Source organism: Drosophila biarmipes, chromosome 2R (assembly GCF_025231255.1).
Source record: "Drosophila biarmipes strain raj3 chromosome 2R, RU_DBia_V1.1, whole genome shotgun sequence".
Taxonomy (NCBI): Eukaryota; Metazoa; Arthropoda; class Insecta; order Diptera; family Drosophilidae; genus Drosophila; species Drosophila biarmipes.
Genome location: NC_066615.1, coordinates 22,943,688 through 22,970,542, shown reverse-complemented (window position 1 = coordinate 22,970,542; position 26,855 = coordinate 22,943,688). Strand labels below are relative to the sequence as shown.

General features: G+C 42.0%; 1 protein-coding gene across 2 annotated transcripts in view; it reads right to left on the bottom strand.

Annotated features, from left to right (window-relative positions):
* Positions 1-15,391, bottom strand: part of LOC108022350 (protein muscleblind) — a 168,357-nt gene extending 152,966 nt beyond the window's left edge. Inside the window, exons 1-2 of one of the 2 annotated variants that reach the window (XM_050887812.1) lie at positions 15,225-15,391; positions 11,796-11,843 (exon numbers count right to left, since the gene is read on the bottom strand). The gene's annotated coding sequence lies outside the window, so the exon portion shown is untranslated. The remainder of the gene's footprint in view (positions 1-11,795; positions 11,844-15,224) is intronic. The other variant, XM_050887813.1, reaches the window with a different exon arrangement.
* Positions 15,392-26,855: the final 11,464 nt, after the last annotated feature.

Below are 26,855 nucleotides of genomic sequence, written 5' to 3'. Positions count from 1 at the left end.
AGATTAATAGAGAATTCAGCGACAAATTCAAGAAGGTATGCCACTTCTAAATCGGATTAGTATAACTCAAGGTATGAATTCTGGAAGTGGAGTCTTGGAGCTCATTCTGAACCCTATTGAAAATACGGAAAAGTCCAACATGAAAATGGGTTAAAATTTTGACCCCCCTGAAAAGGAATAATGTAAATGCAGATTAATAGAGAATTCAGCGACAAATTCAAGAAGGTATGCCTCTTCTAAATCGGATTAGTATAACTCAAGGTATGAATTCTAAAATTGGAGGTTTGGGGTCCCATTCTAGAGCTGTTTGAAAATACGGAAAATTTAATATGAAACTGGGTTAAAATTATGACCCCCGTTAAAAAAAAAGATACAATGTATATTGATAGAGAATTAAACCACAATTTCAAAGAGGTATGTCACTTCTACATCGGATTGGAGTGGAGGTTTGAGTTCTTTTTCTGTTCCCTTATAACACGAATTCATAATTTCAGTTTCGGGTTGGAGATTTACTGAATGCACCATAACATCTTTAGAAAAAAACAGTGAACATTGAGCACTACCATGCTATAAAGTGGGCGGTAACTGAAACTTGTCCCCATTTTCCTCGGGGTATTTTCGCGTTCCCTCTTAATGGGATTACGGGGATTAATCTCCATAGACAGCAGAGTGGTAAACCGTAAACCGATCTGCTGCGACAGCCAAGAGCCAGTGGAAAAAACGTGGGGAATCAAACTCGAATCAATTGGCGAAAGCCAAAGGGCAAAAAATTGGGTGCAAGTGCGTGAGAGAGACGTCGACAGCAGCCACTTTTCAATTTCTTTGCACGCACACCATCCATCTGGCCCAGTCGAATTTTCCGCCCCCAACTGCTGGAATTACCCCTGCCACTGCCGCCCAAAACACCCCACCCACGGCGGTGTCCTTGCCCAGAGCAACGCTTGACGCTTGTCCTTTAAGCCACTTGCCGTCTTTTGTCCTTTGGGGCAATCAATCCGTGTTAATGGCTCTGCAGCTAAATCAAAAAGATTGCCACAGCATAAAAAGGGCAGAGAGGGAAGAACAGCGAAGGAACCCCAAGCTGAATGAAAAAAGGAAACCAAACTGAAAACTTAGCACAAATATTTTCCCACTCGAGCTTGGCCAAATCTTTGCCAAAGATGGCGCAACTTAAAATGTTGTAATCCCATTTGTTGTTGCGCTGCATGTGGCCTGCTCCAGCTATTTAATTATGTAGTATCCTTCGGGCCAAACTTTGCAGAATCGAAGGAGCGAACCGAACAAGTTAGCACACACTCACGCACCCGAAAGTTTACAAAGCCAAGAAGGCCCAGGCCAGATGATGCTGGTTTTCGGGCGGAGCGCCGGGCCGGGCCGGGGACGGGGGCAATTGCAATTTGTATGCCCGTCAAATTCGGCTCGTTATTGCGAAATTTAGAACTGCTCGAAATAATTCCAGCAAATTTTCGTGCAAACGAGCCAGACGCCGTTACTCCACCAGCAACCAGCCAAGACACAGAGCTGCGGCCCAGTGCGCACCCCACAAACGCGTCTAATTGGATTTGGCCCAGGGAGCTGGGTGGAGTGCTTATGCAGTATTAAAATGATGGGTATTTCTGGGGTGACGGAGGCGACAATTTGGAAAATTTTCACTGAGTAAGCGGTTTTTATTTCTTGTGTGGTAGCTTAGGCACTGTTTTATATAACTATCAATTTCTAGTATCCTATCTATAGGGGGTATATTAAAGATATATCACTCTACCTTGAAAAGACGTTTACATAGTCGTAATAATTTATGGTATAGTGTTTTTTATAATGTCAGGCATTAACTAGATGGTTAAGATCAACCTCTCATTAACTAGATGTTTTGGAAATTTAATTTTCTAAACTTTTGTTAGTGTATATATAACTCAACCGTGCTGAAAACCAATTTAATAATTCCTAAAATAAATAACATCCTCTAATTAAAATTAAATTTAGCTTAATAGGAAAAACTTTGAGAACTGTAAATGAAAAAACTAAAAAGATATGGAATTTAAAGATCCTAAAGTGAATTTATCGACCTAAACTTTGGTCGACTGATCGATCAGAACTCAACCTGCCGGCGGGAACACCTGCCTACCTGCCCTTTTTGCGCCCACCCATTAACACCCCGCACGTCCTTCGGCCGGGCACGTGCATTAAAAACTTTTAGCGCCAAAGTTGTCCGGCAAAACTCGGGGGGAGTCCGGGTCCGAAAGCGAACGTATAGGATCCGAGGAGAGCTGAGCTGAACTGAACTGAATTGAACCGACCGACGGCCAACTAAACCAAGGCAAACTGTGTTTTTGAGCCGGTGCAAGCCGGAAGTGGTAATAAAGAGCGGGCAGGGCACGGGGGGGCGGAGAAAGTGCCGGAGAAAGGGGCAGGGGAGGGGTAGGGAGTCGATAGGCAGCCGCTTGCCATGGACAAGCTGACGTAGTTTAATTATGTAGAAATCGAGACACGCACTTTTGCAGCCGACACCGGCGAACGAAGCCCAGGATCCGGCATATCCCCCTCTCTCTCACAGCGCCCCCTCCATCTCTTTCGCTCTGTTTGCGTGTGCGGCGTGATGCAATCGACACACCCACTTTGCGACACCCACACTCATAACCGAGATACGCAAATTTGTGAGCTCCATACCCTATGCGGGGAGTTTCTTGAATTTCTGAGATGCTTTCGTCCAAAGTTGAGATATCTTATATCTTATCATCTTAAGTTATAATAAATATAGATGGTTAGTAAAATGTTGAAATGTTATAAAACAGTTATAAAAAGCTTTGAGTTTCATTTCTCCCTTGAAAATAAGATTTGGTACACACATGTTATACCATGATATTTCTATTTAAAAATATTTGTGTTCTGCGGCTTACATTTTGGTAAGTTAAATCTTTAAGCTCCCTAAATACTGTAAAATATACCTGATCACTACCCTTATAAGTCCAATAGGTATTTTTTGTAAGGATGGTAAGGATTTTCCTTGAAACCTCATCAGATCACCCAAGTAGGGTGTGTGCAACTTCGTGGTGCCTCCCACTATTTCTAATGACATTAGGTGTGGGAAGGAGCGGAGTTCGTTGCAGGAGCAACCGGGATACTGTTACCTCGTATACGATTATAAATTCTGTTGCATGTCAGTGGTTTTCAAAGTTGGAGCGATTCATGGCTTCGGTTCGCTCCGAGTCTGGCTGGGTCTGCGCTGCCAAAGGCTGGCAGGTGAAAATAATGGTGTGGAATTGCATTAGGCTGCAGCTACTTTCGCATTTGCGGGATGGATGTGGAAGCGGGAAATTTCCCTAGACCAAACACTTAAAGGATGAAGGTCTAGAAGGTGAAAAAAAGGCAGCGTTCATCCGGGGGCCCTAGCATAAATTTTAATAAAGGAACAGAAGCCAAGTCAGTGAAAGCTGGGCCGAGTCCTTTTGCTACCTTTCTCCGTAAGCGTTTCCATTACTTTTTCCCCATTTCGTTTGTATTTTGTATTACGGAACCGTAGGAGACAGTCGTTTATATCAATTAGCCCACGCGTCTGGCATTTCTGCCACAGGACAACACTTGGTCCAGGTCGAGTTTAAATGGAATCGGGAGTGGGTCTCCGGGGCCTCAAATGGCTGCAAGCGGTCCTAATTGATTTATTTGTGGATTTACTTGCGTTAAAGTTGGCGAATGTTTTAACCAATTAAATTGCCTTGCTTGGGGAACCTTCAAAACCTCCTGCAAAATATCCATTGAATTGGTACAACAAAAAAATACCTATTCGCTTTGCCAACGCAATTTCACACTTTACCAGCTACAAATTGCAGCATCATAGCCGGGAAAATGCCCCGGATACCTTTCAGTGGCCACGGGCCTTGGCCAAGATTATATAGATGACGACGACGGGCTTGGAATTTTATGATTTATGAGTGGGCCCCCATCTCCCTAGCCCGCCTCCCTTGGTCATCAGTTTCGCCTTGGCTTTTCTTCGCCTTCCACCGAAATTGTTGCAGTCTTTTCAGTTTTATTTTTTACTGCAAGTCCAAGTCACTGCCCAAGCCGCTGGGTCAGAAAGGCTCTGGCCGCATGATTAATGGGCTTTTCACTTTTCCAACTCGAAATTATGAGCACTGCCATTGTCCCAGGCCCATATCACACACACTTTGTCTCCCAATCCGTCAGCCTGAAAGCAAATTGATCCGACATCGGAAGGGGTTTCCAGGATCAATGGGTTAGCTTATTATAATGCACCACAAATTCCTAATACCTTTAAAGTTAAGATGGCATTCTTTAGGCAATCTTGAGTCCTTGGTTAAATCCACCATCTGCATTTAAAACAAACCCAATTTCAATTTATTTATTTGAGAATGCAATTCGTAATTAGGATACAGCTCAGCCATTTCATTCATCAAGCATGGGCATAAATCGTTAGAGATTTATATTATATTTATTATATTATTTTCTGAAAAACGACGGCAAATTGTTAAAATTATTTCACAAAATATCACAAAGTTTATTTACGACCCAGACATGGTGCAATCCTCTTTCGAAGACCGAAGGGAGTTTGAGTTTAGAACGTTTTCAACTGTTGCGCGGGACGATTTTTTCCAGCTCGGTTATAAAGTGTGGGGAAAACGCATAAATTTTATGACTGAATGGGTCGGAGTTAGGGGTGGTCCTTGTGGGGTGGATGGGGGGTTTGCTGCACTCGGCTTCACACACACAGAAGACTCCAAACACGACAAAAAGTGCGCTGAAATTTCAACTAAATTATTCATTGAGCGCGCAATTGAGCTGGAAATGTGCACAGTGAGCCCCCCATATGGCGAATGAATGCGAGCCCGAGCTCCGGTGTGAGTGTGCGGTCTGAATGTCTGGCACGTAGAAATGTCGGCTGTTTGGCTTCCTGGCACTTTTTTAGGCTCCATTTTTGTTGCGGGGAGCAGGGGAGCGAATATGCCACTCAAACACTTGACACTTTGTGCGAGCTAACAAAAAATGATATAGGGTTAGGGGGATCGGCCATAAGCAGAAGTGTTTGGCTGATGGTGTTGCCAGAGAGTCCAAAACGGCAGAAGCACCGGGGTTTATTGCCTTTTAATGGTGCGCGCCATTAAGAAATCATATTCCTGATTTTATGCAGCTAGATTATGTACTCCACTGGCATTAAAATATTCATATGCTTAAGGATAAAGTACATTTGTTTATGGAACCTATAATCTGTATTGCTACATCTAGATCTAGAATCTAAAAATTATTAAACATACCAGTTATCTTATTTTTACAGTTTACTAAATTTCCTACTTACAAGTATATTAATTTTGAAAACCCAAACAAGAATTAAACGATTATACTGAACCACATTTACGGTTGACATCTCCCATTGGCTCTGATTAAATACTTAGCCTCCCACAGCAATTTAAATCCCTTCTCTTATTCAGTTAACTAATCATTCGCAAACAGAGCCCCAGAATCCAGTTTATAACCGGGTATCTATCGGAGCCAACTGAGCCATTTGAATACCAAATTAAGTGCTTCTCAGCCGGCTGAGAGCCCACAAGACGATGGGGGGGACTTGCATTATTAAGAACACAGCCGAAACTAAGTTACGTATATTGGCACAAGTCCTGCCCAAATAGTTCACTTCAAAAATCCACACAGTGCCGGGTTTGTCTTCTTAATTAGTGGACAAGTTGGCAGACACTGTGTGTTTGCTTTGTGGGGATTATGATTATTATACGGCAATTATGCGTCTGTGTCTTTTGTCAATTGTGTAATAAGTGGAGATGGCCTTAAGTAAATTCCGGCGGAGCGATGCCGAATTTGCCTCAATTCGAAAACGACGCCTGGGTGAATTGGCATGGCCGGCCAAGTTATGCAATCTTGGGCTGGCTTTGAATCGATAATCATTCGGGTTGCATCAGTCAACGGCAGGCATTGTTTTCCCCTTGGCCACTAACAATATGCCACAATTTGGAGGCATCGTCGGTTCGCTTCGGTGGGGTCTGGGCCACGGCCTGATAAATGTCCCTGGCAAGAGGCCTGTCCTGCGACCAGCAGCCAGAAGCCAGCAGCCAGGACTCACCTTCAATGGACAAATTAACATTTCGACAAAGGCAACCTAATCAAATGTCACAATCACGCATGCGGCTGTCCCTGGCAGCCAAAAACGAACCGAGCTGAAGCCACTGCAGGTCCAGGTCCGTGTCCCCTTCCCCTGGATTCCCCACCCATTTCCCACCCGATTCCCGCCCAGTCCCCGGGATCCTGACACTTTTTGTGCTGCCCCTCGCATAACTTTCACTCTTGTCAGTTGCAAATTACATCGCACGTCTGCAGCAGCAGGATCAGCAGCTCAAGGGGGTTGCAATTGGGGTTGTGGAGGGGCCCGGGGCCGGGCTTCGGCTGAAGGGTGTCGTAATTTAAAGCTTATTTTGACACTTCACCCCCTCGGCCCGGCAACAACAACACCCAATTTGCATCTTTCAAAATCGTGTTTTGTTACATTTTGTGCATGCGCAAAAATTTGCATACGACAATTAACACTCCAAAAGCAGACTCACATGTGTCCTGGCTGCCTCCTGTGTGTGCGGAGAGTGTGTGGTGTGTGCTCAGCTTATCCCCTGCACTTTGCGAATGCAACAGTCCTGCTGCCTGCCACCCAACTCCCCGCCCGCACCACGTTGCGTATGCGTAATTTTGTGTCTTCTGTTCAACGGCAAGAAACAGTGGGAGGAACGGGACGTGGGATGCAGGACGAAGGATGCAGGACCAAGGACGAAATGAAACGGGCGGAGCGCAGAGCATCCCCGCCAGGGGGATATGTTAATGGAGTTGCTGTTTGAAGAGCAAACCAACCTAATGAGAATTTGTAAATATTTGCTCAGCACAACAATCTTTCGGTTCGTGTACGAAGAGCCAAGGATCAACGAGAGATTTAATGGGAATCTTAGGTGCGAAATAAGTAGAACCAAAGATCAAGTGGTTGCAATGCAAAGCAATGATACAAATATACTTTTAAATACGACATTCGTAAGATAATAGGTTTTATAACTTAAGGGCCCAGGAAAAGGAACAATATGGTGAATAAAGGTTTAAGAAAATTGTGGATGGGATGTTCTAGGTATTCTCAAAAAACGTTTCACTTAAAATAAAAGAAGTACCATTAAGATAATGTACAGCCCATCGACTTTGACTTTCATGTACTTAACAGAACATCTTTTCAAAAACCCCATAACCAAAGATTAAGTAAACTTGGAAATTCCTGAAAGAAACCTCTAGAAACAGCTCCCATTACTCAGTGACCCTTTTGCTCCCCCGTGTTTGCGCCCTTCCTCTATCTGGTATGTCTTTAAGCAAATTAAGAACCGCAATCAGCCGCAAACAATTCGCACAGAAATCGAAGCGACAGAAATCAAGGCAAAATCCTGTGCAAAAGGGTTGCAAGTTGGACTGCACGAGGGGTTGGAATCGGAAAATCAAGGGGACGTGGGGACCATATACAACGTTTGTTGTTTGATGGCGATGCCAAGAAATGTCATGATAAGCGCGATACAGGGACATGGAGGTGGGGAAAGGGGCATGGAGAAAGGCGGAGAAAGGGGTCTGGGAACCCACACATGGGCTCGTACATTCACACACACACTTAATACGCTTAATTGACTTTCATGTATGCACGAGTGAGTGCAGCGACATGACAGCCGAAGGATGAGGACCAGGGGGGCAGGACCGCGGCTCGGGGGGCGTGGCAGCGGTCTGGCATGTTGGCCAAGCTGCCACTGCCACCGAGCTGCTGTTGCCAACTGACGCGGACCCGCGCGACTGGCGGCAGCATTAGCGATGCGAATGGTCTCCAAATTAGGCACAGTCGACACCAAAAAGAGAGTAATCCCAAACCCAAGCCACGGGCTCCAAAATAAGACAAAAGATTGGACAAACAATGCCAGAGGGAGTGATCGACGAGCAGGTACCCAAAGGAATGGATTAACGTTAGAGAAACTAAGTTAAAGATATAGTTAACTACAGGCATATCTAAGAAAACTAATCAGATTCGATAAAAACAATACAATTACAAAATTATTTTTCAAAAGAATTTAAATAATAAATACTTTTAGATGCATTTGTAATGTTTCATTAAACTAAGCCATACTATTTGGAATATTACAAAACTTATCTTAAAAAATAAAATGCTTTTACTTTGTTTTCCTTTTTAAATTTGAGTGGTATATCTGATTTGATAGATACTCCAGATAGAGCAGAAAAAATCACAGGAATTGTGAGCCTAAACTCAATCATTTCACTGGGCACAGCACAGCAAACCTGGTTTTTATCCCTTGAGTATTTCGTGGCAAAAGGAAAGCCCAAAAGAGTGCTAAATACAGGCGTTCCACAGAAGGCATGAGAGCCCATAATCGCAGGCAAATCGCTTACAAAAGGTTTCGGAAAAGTCCCCAATCTCTAACCCGTTTCGCCCCATTCAATCACCGATTCACTTCATTGAATCACTTATTCAGTATTTGCCATTGCAAATGCCGATGTTCCATCATTTTCACCCCCCAGATCCAGATTTTCCCCTCCCCCCACAGGCGCACTGGTGTTTGGTGTTGTGTGGATTTTGTGGCTCTTTTCTAGCACCTCTCCCCGATTTTCGATGTGTGCATACGATGGCTGTACATCCGTTCGTTGTGGGTTTGTCAATCGCATTTGACTGCTGTTGGCTGCACAAAACTCGACAATTATGCCGGCGTTTCTTTTCATGGTTTTAATCCCGTCATATTTGCGGCCGATACTAAATATCCGTGTCGATGATGGTGGGGAATTGTGTCAATGACGGTCGAGATTTTAGAGAGTGCTACTCAGTGCGGTCTGAATTCCAAACTACAATAGATTAAAGTATCAGAAAGATACGAAGAAGGGTTTGAGTGTGACTCTCATTCTACCAGCTGATTTTGTAAAACCAATTTTCCTAGTCTCAGCGCCAGCTTTGGGCCACAAAACAAGTTGCGAACAACAATCCGCATAATTCCCCGGCCTTTCTCTGTCACGGCTCGCATAATTCTTGAGTGCATTAAGCCCCTTTGACTCCTGCTTGCACTTTGGCAAATAAGATCTGAATCGGGCACATCTCCTTTATGTTATTCCCCGATTCCCTTTCTTTCGAGTCCCGGAGTCGTCGTGTCCCCCAGTTGTTTGTCTTGCCAACAGGCGTTGCTCTGAATAAAGTCAATGTCAGACGGTCGTCTTTCGCCAAGTGAAACTCAATTACACACATACCCCCACTCGCACTCGTCCCCTGACTCCCATCCAGACTCATAATCCCCCTGGTTCCCACACCCCCACCTGTGAATAAAACACACTCAAAGAATGCAACGAGCAGGGCGCATAGAGAACATCACTTTTATTTATTTACATACTCACACAAAGCACAGAATAGACACTTTGAGCTCGATGTGGCTCCCAATTGGATACCCTTTATGAGAATATGAGAACTACTCGGAGATGTTTTCCTGGAAAACTCGAACCAACTGTTAAAGACACTGCTTGCAGTCCTAGTGTAAAATAAATAAATTTTGCCATAATCTCAGATCTCATCAAGGCCCCAGGCTATCCCATAAATGCCATATTTTTTAAATCGAACCGAATTGATCGTTTTAAACTTTTTTACTAGCGCACCTCAATCGATTAGCAGCCAGTTTCTATTGCCATTTCATAATCGATACAAGACTGGTTCAAAGATAATGAACCAATAAAACCACATTGTAAGTGACTACTGCTGCGGCTCTTAATTGAAGTGACCACTTTTTGATGATGTTGTTTATAGGCTCTCGACTACTGGATTCCGAAAATGAAATTTGAAATTGGAGACGCCTCCTGAGAGTAAGTGAAAACTGCTTTCAAATTGTTTCCAAAGAGTATCAAATGGGGCCTCTGTCATTCAGCTTCTTTGGCTCAATGTTTATGTGAGGTATCAACAAAAGGATACAGAGACACACAAGCTGAGGCAAAAATGTTCTGCATCTGCAGCTGGCGCATAATGAGCGCAAAAACATCCTGTGCCGTCCTTGTGCACAGGGAAAAATTTGATTAGGTGTTATAAAAACTAACATAATAAAATATAATAAACTAAAACTTGATAGAAAATCTTAATAGAAAACCCATTAAATACCTTTAAAAATACCAATTTTGGTCTCAGCATTTCCATGTGCTTTCCCTAATAACCTACCTATACTTCCTGTTATTTGTTTTTATTTAGTGCCCAATCACCCGCATTTCTTCTCAGTGCTCTCCGCCTTGGTTCATATTTTGCAAGGCTTGCCAGGGAAAGATTTGTGCGCTTTTAGCGACGCAGCAAAGTTTCCTTGCCCGCCTTATGTGATTTTATTTTGCTCCATTCTGTGTTTGCCGACTTTTGAACGCGGCCAGGACATGAATGCGGATGCGAGTGTGTCCTCTCGTGAGTTCAGCCGGCGTGTCGCCAGTTTTGTTGGCTCCCCGTCGAGTTTAGCGACATGTGTCGCATTCTCCGCATCCTGCCAAAGTTAAATGGATCTCGTAATTGTTGTCCCGCTCCCCACCCCTCCCGGGACTGCACGAGTATTCTTTTGGATTTTATAGAAATTGCGGTTTAATTGCTGCATTTTAAAGCCATTGAAAGGACATCGTGTCCTCTGCAAGGGGATAACACGATACTTGCTGTGACGGCTTTGTCGCCCGCTTTCTCCCAGGGGTGGGTGTTGCCACCTCTAACCTCTTTTGTGTGGATGTGTGTCCTCGTCGGTATGTCCTGCACAATTCGAAAGAAGTAAGGGTGGAAAACACTTGCCACGACCCCGGAGAACTTTTGATTCCTTGACTCTCGCCTCGAGAGGAGGCTGCCTGGAATTTGACGGCAGTCAGGAGCATCCAGTCAACACCTCTCAGGTGGTCAACAAGTCAATCGATTTCACACGTGTGCCTGATGGATTGATTCGGGTTTCAAAGTTTCGTGCCCATTGTTCAAACTCGTGGGATTGCTTGCTCGGAACTCAGAGTGCTTTTAATTTATTTGTTTTGGGTCTCTTGGAAAGTATAGAAATTCAATTTAACTTTTGTTAATTTAGGTCTCAGGTGTGTATTTTATTTATAAATATTTGTGTCCAATATACAGTCATCGAGTTTTAAAAACTGTTTTTTTGTTTTCAAGCCTTGAATTTCAATATATATTTTAATTGAAAAATCACTCTTGTTATTAAATATATTTTTATTGAAATGATTCTTTTGTGAACGCTGAATGAAAGGTGAAGTTTGTTCGCCTGCATTTGTAGGCTCAGAATCTTTTACCTCTTCTCTCAATCGAATTTCCGGGATTTTAATACAATTTGAAAGGCCTGCAGCCGCGTTTGCATACTGCAAAGTTGCAAGATCAATCTCATCAATGGCGATTGAATGGCAACTTTGTGCGAGTACCTCCGCGATGCATTAAAAGCCAAATCACTGGATGCTAAAAATCCATGCAAATGCCCGCCCTTCAGCCGGAAAATCCGCCCCTTTTCATGGCAATTTTCCATGCAGTTTGATTTGATTCTGCGTTGCAGTCGGAATCATTTTTTTACGATGCGCCAACGGGAATTGTCGGCGGGGAACTGGTAATGAAACGTCTATAAAACTCGAGCGAGTGCACACAAATCGCAAATCATTTATCATAGAAGCACATAGTGCACTGCCATTCCCCCCAAGCCCGTTTCCCACTTCAATTTTCCCCTCGCTTTTTAGCTTTCCCATTGAATGGTCCACTAATCAGAGACTTTTGTGCGACTTACCTGGGCAATTGAAGGGACAGACGAGAGTCGGGGGAACGCAAAAGGAAGCTGCAAGTAAGAAGATGCACCAGATGAGACTCAATTCGCAAAGTAGGCCATTTGGAGAAACCGAAAAGAACAGGGAATCGGGAGTGGGTTGAAACTGGAGCAGTGGTGCAGGCACAAAGGAAACCCGCTTTTCCAGCCCCGGAGCCGACGAGCCGCTGCCGAATTAATTACCGGCGCGGCTCAAAACGCATAACACACATCAAAGCGGGAAATTAATTATTTCCCTATTAGCTGCTACACCGCAGCAGTTTCGGCTGCATTTTCGTGTCGGTAAACACGTTGACAGATTGGCAGTTACACACTCGGCCTAAATGTCTCGGTTACCGCTCGTCGATCGTCGAGCGTCGCGAATCGAGAGTCCAAACACGCGGTCTCGAACGGGCTATGAGTCTGGGAATAATCCTTCAGTATCAGGAAAACTTTATACCCAACCTTATCAATTTCATAACTTCAGTTTTGTAAAAGGAAGCGTATGCAAACTGCTGACAGCTATCGAGGCGCTCAATTTATTCAGGTTTCCGAGTCTTTAATGGAAAAAAGTCATTTAAACTACTATAAATATTAGCAAGCGGAAATCTGAAAAATATAGCTTGGGTGCTGATGAATATTTTACTGCAACTTTTTTAAAAAGCTAAATATCGTTGAGTCAACGTTATTTTTTAAATTATTTTTAAAACTTACATTTTTTTTCAAGCCAAATGGGCTTTATGCTTTAATGGAAATACATTAAACAAAACATTAAAAATATTTTTGTTTGTGAGAAAACTTTCTCATTTGGCTTTTTTAATGTCATAAACCTTTGGAAAAAAGAGCTTTGCGTACATAATACCTTTTAATTTTCTGTGTTATATAAATAGACTATAAACATTAAAAAATCCTCAGAAAGCTCGGACACCTTTATGATCATTAAATTGAATTAAATTTCTTAACCATGGACTTTAAAGTTTTTAAGCGCTCATTAAAATAAATCAATTTAACGAAATTATACTTTTATTAATTTTCCATCTAAAAACACGCCAACTTTACGGGCCATAATTTTTACCGTGGAAAGTTATATCCTAGAGTTCCATGTTTTGCGAGTTATCCAAAATTTTACTGCCCATGGCTTAGGTTTTACTTTGGCATTTTGGGATTAAGCTAAAAGAAAAGGGGGAAAACCACATACAGGGAATCATATTTCACCTTTCGCATAAGGAAATCGCAGAGCGGGGATCCTATTGCACTTCCTACCACCTCTCACCGAAAAAGAGGCGTTGTGGGTTTATGATACAGTAACGAGTCGCGTGATAAACTCCGAAATCACTTGATATTCGACACTAAAGCCTCGCCAGAGGCCAAACACAAAATTTGCGAGCAACATGTGAGGCACTTGCCGTAAACATTTTAGTGTCCGCAATTAATGAATGGCCCAAAGACGGCGGACAGGTCTCCTATCAACTGGCCGTGGTCCATCTGTCAGTTTGTCAGCCGGCTAATTTACGACTTAATGCCCACGACTTAAGGCCATAAAAAAACAAATGGGCTAACAAGGATAGATTTTATATAAGATAAACTATCAAACAAAGCCAAAAAGAGTGGTTGCGAAACTGAGAAGCCCGCCGACAATTTAAATGCAAAGTGCCGTCGAGGTGTGGACTCGCAATTAATATGTGCAGATTTATGGCCTCAAAATGGCCAGTAAAGTGAACAATTTGAAAAGCAATAGAAAGGGAATGCCATATGTTAGGGAAAGTCGGGTAAGCAATTTAATCGTCAGCAGAGGGCGTAAATCCAATCCATTGGTTACATAAAGTTTCTTAAAATTAGATTAATTAGTCAATTATCTGTTAATGTTCATAGGGCGGTCAAAATGCAAAATCTGGCGGTGTAAATTGGTTAAGTTGCAACCACATGATCAGTAATTTTTGCTTTTAAAATAATAGATCTCTTTAATAAAATATGGAATAGAGAGGATTTTTAAATTAAGTTTCCAATTCGTAACGTGTTGATTGTTTAAGTTAAATCTTCCGCACTCAGTATCAATTCAGCCAGGGTACAGAAGCCAGCAAATCGAAACTGGAACTGGCAACTAACAACTGGCAACTTTATGGGCCAATCTACTCTTGCCAATGAACGGAAACAGCTCGGCACAGCTGGAAGCCGAGATGAGAACCGCAGTGGTGGGAAAGCGGGGTGCTTGCCGGGACTGGAGAAAGGGCAAGGGGGTCCGGAAAATTGTGGGGTGCACCAGCAGCTGGCCGAAGGCGATGCGAATGCTGTGCGACAACAACTGCATCGCAGGAGCAACAACTTCGGAGCCAACTTGGAGACCGGAGACTCCCTGGGACAGCTATTGAAATCTGCTTTGCTGATTGACGTCGAATGTTGTGGTTTCGGTTACGATATTTGGTACCAAAATACAACCAACAATCCCTCGGCACGACCATGAAGATGATGAAGCCGATGATGGGGATGATGATGATGAGGTTGCGGGTGGGAGCGGTGTCCTGCAACTTTGTTTGGAATTTGTTTTGAGAGGGCAACGAATCGGCAACAACTTCCTTTGTTCCCGAGCTTCCAATAAATTAAAGGCCAGCCCAATGCAAATTCAGCTGCCTCAAAGCAACGCAACTAATCAGCTGAACTTTCCTAAAAGCCCAAACAAGGAATTCCATTGCTTTAAAGTCAAACGAAATTAGGTTGAAGTTTCTTTAAAATCAAACAAAATAAGGTTAAAGTTTCTAGTTTGTATTGCTTTATTGAGTAAATTAAAAATGTAGTGAGGCTTTAGTAAATAATACAATAAGCATAACAAATAACGGTCTGTATGGCAGATATATAAAATGAAACAAAAGTATGTGTATATTTAATTTTAAATACAGTGTAAGTACGTTCTAATAAATCATAAAACAAAATTATCTTAGCTATAAAAAACTTAAAAAGGAGTATAAAATATTTTTTGATATATTGTTTCACAGCAATGCATCTAAACAGGATACACAAATTAAATGTTAAACATTAAAAAAGTTGATAAATTCCAATGGCTTAAAGGAAGGCAAAAAGTATCTAAAAATATAAATATAGTAAAAATTCAATTAATTTGCAAATACTAAATTGAAATAAATTTATTTATTAAAATAAGGTGCCTAAGCCTTTGCTGAAATCAAAACAATTAGAAATCAATTTAATGATAATTATTCATTCTAAAATTGATAAAAAAAAAAGGAAATAAATTCATAGCACCGTGAATTTTTCTATTTATCGTATCATTAGTAAAGTATTATAAATTGATTTAAATCAATTGTTATTCTAGATGATCTGAAATATATATGAACTAGTTTGGCTAATATTTACTATTGAGTTTTACCCAAAAAATCGAAAATGTTTTGAATACTGCTGTACCTTTTGTGAGTCTTATAGTAAAACTGTTGATTAGTGCTTAATGCTTTAACTGTGAGAGCTATCACACACTCTTGCTAATGTTTTTATTTATTTTTTGAGTCACTGAAAGTCCACCAAACTGAAAGGAGTTTATTTTCCTTAACGGCTTTTCCGTTCACAGAGCTAAAGTTCCGATCGGCCAGAGGATCGCGAGCTGGAAAAACGCGCGCGCAACTGAAAGGCGAAAGGACCTGCTCTATAGACGCTGACGAAAGGATAACTCCCGGAAGCTGAGAGAAGCTGAGCGGAACTGCAAACTGCGAACTGCGAACTAAATTCTACGAGTTCTGGCGACTGGCGAACAACGACTGACGACTGAGAACCGCTCGTAGAGGAAGTCGGCTGGAGACTGAAGGCAAAATCGGAATCTATATCGCAGAAGCGGCGGCACAAGCGGGCGGCACTTGCAATCAAAGTGCGCTTCTTGGGCGGATTGCGAACTGCGAGCTGCGAGTTGCGAGCTGCAGGCGGCTGGTTCCGAGTTGCGAGCTGCGAGATACGATTTTCGAGTTGCCAAGAATCGCGGATACGAAGATACTTGGCCGCCTGGCCAAAGCCAATAGTTGCACTCGACGCCGGCGTCGCAGCTGCTGCGAACTGCAGTTTGCACTCAACGAACTTGGCCACGAACGCGACCCCGGTTCTAGCTCAATGGCCCGAAGCTCGGCTTCTTCAGTAATGAGCCAAAAGGAGGCCACTGTTGGGCCAACAGTTCCTCAAATGTTGGCAACAGCTGTTAGCCTGTTAGCCAGGAAGTGGAAAGCGAGGAAGTGAACAGCCAGCCAACCCACTCAAGAGTGGGAAAATCTGCAAGAGAGCACGGAAAATGCCCAAGTGAAAGTGAAATAGCTCTAAACTCTTAGCCCTGTTTATCAAGCCATATTTATGCAATGGCTGATGGAATATTTTCTCGAAAATGCTGGGAACTTATATGCTCCGGCTGTATTTGCTCGCATTTAACACATTTGACAAGCTCGGAGCTTCTTTTCTTCTGGCCTGGCAAATATCAATATTTGAGCAATTTGGCTTCAGCCGCCTGTTTCCATATTTTGCCATATGTTGTTTACCCCAGAGTGAGCAATAACAAACACTCGAACCGATGTTATGACACTCTACAAAGAGTAAAGCTCTCGGAAATCTCTTTTTCAAGCGGGTCTCTCGGCAGAAAGCTCATGTCGAGTGGAAAGCAGTTGAGTGGGTTTTCAGCCGGCTCTTCCCAGTATTTCCTCGCTTTTCAGAGAGGGGAAATTTTGGATCGGCTGGTTTCGTAAGAATGATATTATAATGAAATATTTGAGAAAAGCATGATAAATGATTTGAGCCTCATTCCACAGAAGAAGAATAATAATATTTAAAATGTGTGACTTAAACTAACTACATTTAGTAAAACAATTTTTGAAAATATATACCCACTAGTTTTACAAAATTAACAAGAAATGTCTATACATTTTTTTATTTACAAAACTTTGAAACTTTAACATTTGAAAAAATCTTTTAGTTTCAATGAGTATTGTATTCGTTTTTCACATAGTTTTATTGCATTGGGGAATAATAATAAAATTATTATTAGTGTTTTAATTTATTTAAAATTGTTCCTTCTTTTACGCCATTGCTAGGCACTCTCCTTACGCTTTTACTCCCCGCATTCATTTATTTCTGATTGGTTGGCTTATCAAGAACAAAAAACTAATAAATAGAGGGAAAAGAAAACGGAAAAGACGCGAAAACGCTGCTGCTCAGTGAAGTTGAAAATAGTTTCCTTCCTTGGCGACCGCAGCAATTTCCACAGGCACTTGCTCATTTTCAGCTGCCAGTGAATTTGCATAGCCATTTAAATATTAATTTCAAATTGTCTAAGGATACCAGCCACCCCTGCCTCCCCCACCCCACATTCGTGACCTGTCGGGGGGCTAAAACAGGCAACAAACAAATTAATGGTTCTGCAGCTCAACCGCATTTTGCGGTTTTTCTCTCTCTCTGACTTGATATTCTGCTGGTTTTCCACCTTCTGGGTGTGTGAGTGAGAGAGTTTACTTAAGTGGCTAACAAAATGCTGTGTTCCATCCTGGAAAAATTAATAATTAAAGGACTCGCGGCTGAGGTGCTATTCTCTGATAAAGATAAAATTAAATATTGGATATCGAACCCCAACGAAATAATGATGATTTGGATCAGGGGCATTTATTTTACTCTAATAAATTAAATTCTTTATAAAAATAAATAAAATTTTTAAAGTTACCTATCTAAAAAAAATAAAATTTTAAATTTCAACCCAATAGGACTTGCAATTTGCGTTCTGAACTTATTCGGTTTCTTGCAGAATTCCTCTTTTTCAGTCTAGCCTTTTTCCATCGCTGTTGGCTTTCCCCGAAGTTCCTCCATCCTTAGCTCCTTGATCTTTGGACATTATAAATTTCAGTCATGTTTCTAATAACTTTGAATTAATCATCTTTTCCGGTTTGCTTTGGCCGGAGTTTGTGGGTGGCAAAGGGGCGGGAAAGCGGGAAGTAAGCAGAGGAAAGGAGAGGAAACTCGCACACGTCGGTGGAAACTTCTTGGCATTCTAATGCGCTCGCAGGCCGGCCGCTAGGTGGCGCCTTTGTCGCACTTTAAAGTTGGCCTTTAGCCACAGGAATGAATTGTAATCCAGATGGAAATTGGCCGGGCTTATGCAAAACCTGCAAAAATGTGACAAAAGCTGGGCCAAAGTATTTTGAGCTGCCTTCCGGTTGTCTGGTTGCGCCATGCCCCTCGCCCGACTTTCTTTCTATCTTTATGCCGCACATCCGGTGGCCATTTGATCAACTTGTAGCCCCCACAAGCAAACACTGTGGCATTGGCTGACACTGTTGGCGAGATACACAGATATATTTTTTAAATGCAAGACATGCTCTCTTTTAGCCATGTGCCATATCAGCCGTTTCCCCTCCTCCGCCGGCGACTTGAGCTGGTGTAAGTTACAGCAAATATTGCGTATACGCCGCGTTTGCCTTTCTTGCTGCATTGAGGAAAATTATGATTAAATAAGATGTGGATTTTGTGTACGATATGTACTAGTAATCATTAAAATGTGTTCAACGAGTATAAGTTAGTATTTTTATAAAGGGAAATGCTTTCCAATTCCCAAATAGTTACATTCAAAGTTACAAAACACCATACAACTATTTTTATAAGCAAAATATAGCTGTAGATTTCAGCAATTTCATAGATTTTCTCCAGAGGTATTCCTTAAAATCTTTTATTCTTTCGCGTCTTCTTTCTCTCAGTGTTTTTCCCTACAAGTAACACCCGAAATGAGATGCTTTTGGTGCTGGCTTGTTTGTTCGTTTGCAGTTGTTGCTGTTTGGCAAATTATTATTAAGTAAGCAGTCTAGACACAGCTCTCTGCCACCCTACCCCCCGGCTTAGTAATTTTTGTGGGTTTCGTATTTTGATAACTTGAAACTTTGTCTCGTTCGGCCAGGTGAGAGGGTGTGGAAAAGTCGGCGGGGTCGGAAAAGCGAGGGGCGCTGCACACTTTATCATCATTAGCGCAGGGCTAACTAAGTCATCTGGCAGAGAGTTTGGCGGGAAATAATAAATAATATTTGCTCCTGCTGCTCGGCGTTTTAATTTCAATTAATTACCATATTTGTCAAATAATCTTTCGGTTTTTAATTTATGGTAATTTATAAATTATTTACGAATGATATCTTTATTGGCTGTTGATATTTTGTTGATTAGGGCCTAACTTGGACATGGTGGGCGCATTAATATTTTTGCGGGACCATTGTACATGAAAAGTTTTTCGGCCACTCCCCCGAATTTCCCCGCCCTCTGAACTACGTGCTGTGACAGTTGTAGCCAAAGGCCATTAACAAGTTCTTCGCTCGTTGTTTCTGGGCCGAAAAAATACGCCGCAGGAATTTTCAAGATGTGCGAGTGACTTTCGTTTTAAAGCAATTGCTTATGCCAGGCACAAATGTTATTTTTGGCCATTCGGGTTAAATAAGTTATGAGACGGGACAGCGGAAGGGCGACAGCACAAGGTGTCAGGGGTGAAAATTAAACACGCGCCTATCAAATAAACTTTACTTGCCCTCAACCCCATTAAAAAAAGTGCTCAGACGTTTTTCCCCAAGGAGACAGGGTCCTGCTTTTATTGCTGCCTTCATTTGTCACTTATTTGTTTCACTTTAAAGAGTACACGACAGAGGAAGACAGGGAACATTTATCAGCGCGTAATCTATGAATAATAGAAACCGATTCTGCCGAATCAGCACAAACATTTAATGGCATTAAGTTCCGGCGAAGAATGTCAAGCCGAGTTCCACGAAGTGAAGCCAAACGAGCGAAGTGAAGCGAACAACTGGAAAATTGCATTGCGGATTTTCGGATTGTTAAGAGGAACAATCCCCAAACCTGCAAGGAAATGAATCCAACAAGACCTCAGTTGTTTGTCAGACTAGTGGAGCTACAACTTGAATTGCTCAGATCATCCGCAAAGATTTTATTAATAGAGGACTAAGTCCTCTAAGTGGGAAACATATTAAATGGAGTTGAAATGGGGCTACTTGGCTTTCACAGTTTGGTGGAGAGAGGTTCGCCTATTATTGAAAACTATTGTTATAGTTTTATCGAGACACATATCATAACATCCATTACTCATTACACAGAGCTGCTGTAAAGATTTCATTATAAGGACTCAGACCTAAAACTAGGGAAATATTTTAAAATGAAAATAAAGGCTTTAGGTTTCCCCACATTCAGGTGGTGTGAGATTCGTATCATCCTTTCTACAGAAACTAATAAGGTTTTCCAAAACATCACTAAACCTATTTATCATACTTATGTATGTATATAATTTGTATAATTAAATTTTCCAAACCTAAAACATAAAAGGGTTTCATGAATATAAAATTTATTAAGCGTATTGGTAAACAGTAATATATAATATGTTTCTATATTAATTTTAATTTAATCAACTGCTGGTGTCCCAGGAGAAATTGTCTATGTTAAGAGTTCTTAACTTAGTTTTCAATGTAATCATTTTAAAAAAATTTTAAACTCGAAACCTTTTTGGGTACTTCTCAATCACTTTTTATATAGTTTGGCAGCTCTGTGCCCAAACTACACTGCCCCCATAGACCACTGGGTAAGTCGCTTAAAAATACTTCTTAATTGACTGCTGACAGCAGTAGAATGAGGACCACGTAGAGAGGGGCGGGAGCAGGGGGAACAGGACCCAAAGGACTTCCTCTGGAGAGCAAATATGGAATGTTCTATGACCGCAATGAAGCGTCAGCTTGGGCATGCTGGCGCCGTCTCTTTCGCACTCGCCGCGGCAAAGCTGTCTGCCATCTCTTTCGGCGCCTGCTGGCCGACTAATATGCAAATTACACATGCAGAACGCGTATAATTTCTAATTAATTATGCCATAAATGCGCCTTGCGTGTGCCCGTGTCCGTGTGTTGGCGAGCGGTCATTTCCACAGCAAACATTTCATTCACTTCAGCCACGCATACATATACTCTCGCATACATTTGTGTTTTTCCGCCGACCACGCCCCCTGCGGCCACCTTAAAGTCCTTTTTCATGCGAATGGCGCCAGGTGTGTTTTATTTTTATTGCAACTTTTGGCACAACTCTTGCCGCTCGTCTTGCTGGAATTTTTGCAAGGAATTCGCATCAGTTGCAGCTGCCTGTACAGTGGAGCATCGTGGAATTTTACGGATTCACGACCGGTAGAAAATTTGTATTTAGCACCAGTTTTATAGATTCAACAATTTTATGTAAATATTTTCATAATAAATAAAAAGTTAATTGTTACCCTCTGCTAATTAGAATTTGCGTGAATTCATTCCACTGTTTTACTGCAAGACATTTGCAATGTAAAGCGGAAAATTTCGTTGCGCTTTCAATTTCTGTTTTATGCTTTTGTCTCAGCGTTTATTCTTTTCCAGCAATATTTCCAACTAATGAGCTGCAATTTGTTGCAAGTGGCAGCCAAGTAAAAAGTGCGGCATGTGTCGCCATCCTTGCTGACTCAAGGGTTCTTTAAAATAAATCGAAACGATTTTGTACTTTCGTTGCAATTTTTGTATAAATATATTGCCAAGAATAATGGCTATTAATTATTACAAATAAATACAAGAGGTAAATATAAATAGCTTCTTTTAAATCGTTATACATTTTTATTACTCTCCGTAAAAGAGAATACATAAAAATATGTACGATATATATTAAGATTATTTTAACATGTACGAATTAAAGTGATTTGTATATTTAATTTTAAATTTTGTATTTTTATAAAAATGTCTTAAAGATTTTTTTATATTTTTCCTTTTTCAATAATTTTCTATCAACAAAAAATGAAGTAATGTAACTGTGCAATCTTGAATCCACCTGGGCGCTGGAGAAGGAGGAAAAACCTGTGACTCGCAAGAAAGCCATCAGGATGGCTGCTGCGATTGTCCTGCGACTCGGGGCAAGGACTCCAACTGGATGCAGCGGCAAAGTTGAAGGACATGCGGCGGCAGTGACTAACGCTGATTGAAGTATGATGCGAAAAGTTGGTCGGAAAAATACCCACGGGGGAAAAGGGGGCTGGCTTTCCTGCCAAATGAAGCGGTCGTCGAGTCGGAGTCCGAGTTTTTGGCCTGATCGATGCGAGTGTCGTTTTTTGGGCCGCCGCCATTATTAGCCAACGGTTTTTACATCCACCATGTTTTCGGGCTTCTTTTTTGGCAGCGAAACTTGGTCCTGGCCAGAGAGAACCCGTTAACAGTTAAGTGGATAAGCCAATTTATGAGTTTCGAATTTAACTTTGTCACTTTGGCCGGTGCCCCGGCTCTTAGCCTTTTTTCGCTGTGGCCGTCGTCACTTGGCACATTTAAGTGGATTTGTTTTGCTTTATTGGTTTCGGTCTCGTTCTCGTTTTGCTGCTGGTACTGGTTTTGGTCCCATTCCCATTTCATTTGGGTTGCTGCCGAGTTTTACTGTGGCCTCTGGTTTCGCTGTCTGGAAATGGTGCCGACGCTTTTCGGCTACAACTTTTTAATTTTTATATATTTTCCCAACTTTTGCAGCGGCCTGTGCCTTTCTCCAGCCGGATGATTTGGCTTCCTTTTCCCCATAGTGCTGATCTTGTTTTTTGATATTCTTACACTGGTTTAAGTTTTGATATTATATGTATTTTATGATTTCTGTTCATGCACGTTGGTAATTTATTCATTAGCCATAAAAACAATCTTAAAATAACTTAATCTACCACTGTTCTCTTAAGTACTGGAAGTGTATATTTATTGTGCATGCCAAAAATACTTATTGAAGGAATTTAATCACTTAATGATGCTACACATCTTTTCATATTTTTTAACTTTAAAAATCCTCTATGTATCCCCCAACTTTGCTGATCAGTGTTAACCAGCCATATTTTATTTCAAGTGTTTTTGGTCCTCGAGCTCAACCCAAAATTTATTACATCTTTAGAGCCGGATTTGCGAATCATTAAAAAAGTGCCAACTGCTAACTTTTAGCACTCTCAGCCTTTCGTCGGCGACTTTGGCCAATTAGGATTACGGAGCGCGTTTGAAATGCCAGCGATTAGCGAGCGGGAAGAGCTTTTGGCCAACTTTTGGCCTTCAAGTGGCTGTCAGTTTTTATTTTTTATGGCCGTTGGCTGGCCAAGAGCTCCGCTTCCAGGTCACGCGCCCCACCACCACCGCAAGTAGCCACAAATCCAAGCCGCAATCGGGAGACTGGGCACCAAGAAGTCCCGAGCTAGCTGCCCCGGATGATGATGATGAGGTGGCACTGGAGGACCTCCTGTCTCCTGTTGATCGTCTGGGTCTGATTTGCATATTTGCCAATTTACAACAAAGAACTGCAACGTGGCCTGCTTACATATGCGACACGGGCTTCGAGGGGCGACGACCCCCGGATCTTAGCAGACTGCAGCCTGCGGTCAGTTCCCCACCGTATTCATAATCATCGGATAGTTAGGAGGAGGGGCCGCCACTCCGGATAGACGGGCAGCCATTTTTGTCTTTTACCCGCTTGCGGTTTCCGTTTCCGCCTCGCCTTTTGCGGGGCTGCAGCCCCCCGTTTTGGGGCATGCCTTCAATTTCCATTACTTTTGCTGACGAATTTCGCTTTGAGTCCGCTTTGTTGGCCACGCTTTATTACTTTTCCGACAGCCACAGAGAGAGACGGCGAAGATTCGGTCATTAGCTATGCATGTCGCGTCCCAATGCGAAACCTACCCTTACCACGAGGGGTAGCAACGACATAAGTGCCTAGGCCAACTTTAAAATAACATGAACTTCTCTAAAAACCCAAGCTGATAAATAAATTATAGAAAACTACACAGGTATTATTTCCTACTCCCAGAGAGATTTCCAAAATTATTCAATATCAAGGATCCTTGCTTGTTAGAGTACAATTTAACAACCCTGCCGGTTCACTCCTCACCCAATTTCCACTGCATCTTCTAACCATTGCGCCATCCAGAACTTCCTCTTCGTGTCCTTTTGGGAGGACCTTTTGGCTTTAATAAGAAATGCCGTCTCAAGGAAATGGGCAGACACCTGCCCCTGTGCTCAATGCATTTTCCGGAGTGGAATGCAGTCAGAAACAGAAACAGAGTGCCAAGGAGCCGGGATCAAGGAGATGTGATAAAAATTAACGACTCCCCGAGGGCGTGGTAAGGTGGGAAGGTGAGATGATGGCTGGCAAGAAGGTGCCAGTCAGCGAAAGTCAGTTTTTAAATTTTTAAACATTTAATTCCGAGCTAAGGAATTTTATTTGATTTAAATATGCATTTTGTGCTGCTCAAGAGGAGGGCAAAGCGACCAACCACCTCGGGTCCTGGCAAATTGAATCCGCATTCGAGAAACTATTTGTGGAAGGAACCCGGCGAAGGGCAAAAGACAAAAATAACTACATAAATTATTTATGCAATATCTGAGAATGTGAACCAAGTGCCAAGGAGGGCCAAGGAGAAAGGCGAAAGAAGGCAGAACTTGTTTTCCTCGTTGCCATTTTTATTTGCGCTCTAAATGCTGCAACATTTTGTTTACGGCCACCGAGGAGCAGAACTCTCGTTGTTGGCTGAACAAATGCTAATTTGCTGCAGAAACGAGTGTGGCAACACCAGCATTGGGGGCAGAAAGGTCATCAAATAATCATATTTGATATATAGCTTCAATACGAAAATATTGTAGAATATTTTGGCATATATTCAACGGCACCATTAATAACCATAACTTTTCAATAAAATGGGTGCAATGCTGCGTCTATAAATTGAATAAAAAGTGTGCTTATAATAAAAGCAAAATTAGTGTTAATGCAGCTTGGAGAATAATCCTCTCCAACTAGAGTTCAAGCACGTTTTGTTGTGAATGATTTTTCCGTAATCACTTTTAATATAAATTTTCAACTAAAGGCTGGGAAATAAAATGATTTTTCTCCGACTTACCTTAAAGCAACGACAACTTCAGCTTATCCCATTTATTTCACATTATTGTCTCGAATTATAGGATTCAAATATCTCACAGTTTGCGCTCTAAACTGCATTACAAAAGCTTTTCCTCGAGAGCTTTCCCTATAAACACAAGCTTTCGACAGCTGCCTTTCTGGTTGATGCAGCTGCAGCTTTGCGCCTGTTTTGGTTTTAATATGTAAAAAATATATCATTATATTAAAAAAATATTTAAAAAACTATTAAATGTATTCTTAAATTGGATTCGTTACAAACTTTACGGAAATTAATATTTGACCACTTGACTTCACTGCACCTTGCAACAGCCCTCAAAAGTAGGCAACAAATGGGGGCTTTTTTGGTAAACGGATTACAACTCACAGAGGTAACTCCTGCGACTAAAAAAATGCGGGGGATAAACCAAAATTTAGCAGCTGCCACAACAATAATAAAGGACAACAAAAGCGGAAATATGCCACAGGACAAGCAGCTGTTTTGCAACTGAGAGCAGGAACGCGAAAGAGAATGCGAGTCCTGCGGAAGGAGAGCGAGCTTTTGGGAACTTCTGCCTTCACTGCAATTTCTAGGGCTTACCCTTTTCGGGCATACGGAGCTATATAATATTACTATAGTGAATATATAATATAGGAAGTATAAAAAAATGAGGCAATTTCCGACGTATTTTAACTTATACTATTTCCTTTTAATTCGTAGTTTTATATCATGCTTAGCACATTACTTAGACAAGATAATAGTTTATTATTTGATAATCGATGTTCCTGGTAGCAAGTTCTATATGTTCATCAGTAGCTTGTTATTTTTTGCAAGGCATCTGCTAGTCTTAACAGGGGTTTACTTCCGCCACTTGTTTATTTGCCTTGGCACTTTGCGGCCTTTGCTTTTTTAATTTAAATGTTAATCCGCTTGCATGTGCATGCAATGCAGCCCCCACCCTTCCATCATCCGTTGGCCCTGTGAACTGGCATATTTTTCATAATTCCTGTGGCCCGAAAACACTTGCCTCCAACGTTTGTGCATTTCCATATGAGGCAGCAGCCGACTGACGCCAAACTTAAATGGCTGAAATTGTTAAAGCGAGCCGGCCCCACTGTATCCCGGGCCCCACTCCACACTCCTCTACTCGATCTCACTTAAGTTTTTATATCCTGGCTCGCACACACGTCGCTTTATTGTGTATTTGTCTTGGCTGCCGCAAATAAAGACGGTCTAAATGCAAGACGTCGCAGCAATGGGAATGGAATGGGTACGGCTCGGGGAATGGGAGTGAGCCGGGTTAAAGGAGAGAATTCATTAAAAATTAATCCAACGAGTGCGAGGTATATTTGGAGCCGTTTCCCCGCCCTGCTCTTGTTCCTTCTTCCTGCTGTCTGCTATTCAATTACGTATGCCACGGCAGCCATGAAAATGACCTGCAGCGCCGTCTTTGCCCCTGTCCGCCTGCCCGCCCCGCCCCTCGAGCGTAGTAAATTCTAACAGCACTTGGGGTTCACCTTTGGCCACCCCTCTCACCTGGCCAAGCACCACCCCCTGCCCACCGCCCATCCCCCATCACCACCCCTCACAGCTCGTTGGCTGCCTGGCTGCTCGGTTGGCTGGCAGTTTTATGTGTTTTGTCTTCGCATGCCGCATAAACGGAATTATTTACAATTTATTTTTACCTGAGCTAAGACCCCAGCTGTACACAGAGAAAGATAATCAAATAAATATAAGAGATAAAATTAAGTATTATATGCCACATTCTGACAAAAGAGTAAAAGCTAAATCAGCTCAATTGATCGTATATTTTCATTGCCCTACTTTTAACAAGCATTATTTCGGCTCACATTTGTATACAAGTTTTGAAAAAATATTAGCTATTTTGTAAAATATTTATTGGTCTGCTTAAAACCCTATTTGACCAGTGAATAGTACATAATCTCGGCTGTTATTTTTTCAGTGTAGAAAAACCCAAGACGAAGATGAAGCAGGAACCAAGAAAACCAAAGGAAGCCGGGAAAATAGAGAGTGGGGACGGTGGCAGCGGCAAGTGCTGGCATTTGGTTGCCGCTTGTTTGTTTTTGTGCTATTCAAAATGTCTTCATTGCCGGACAGAAGATGCCAAAGGAGCTGAC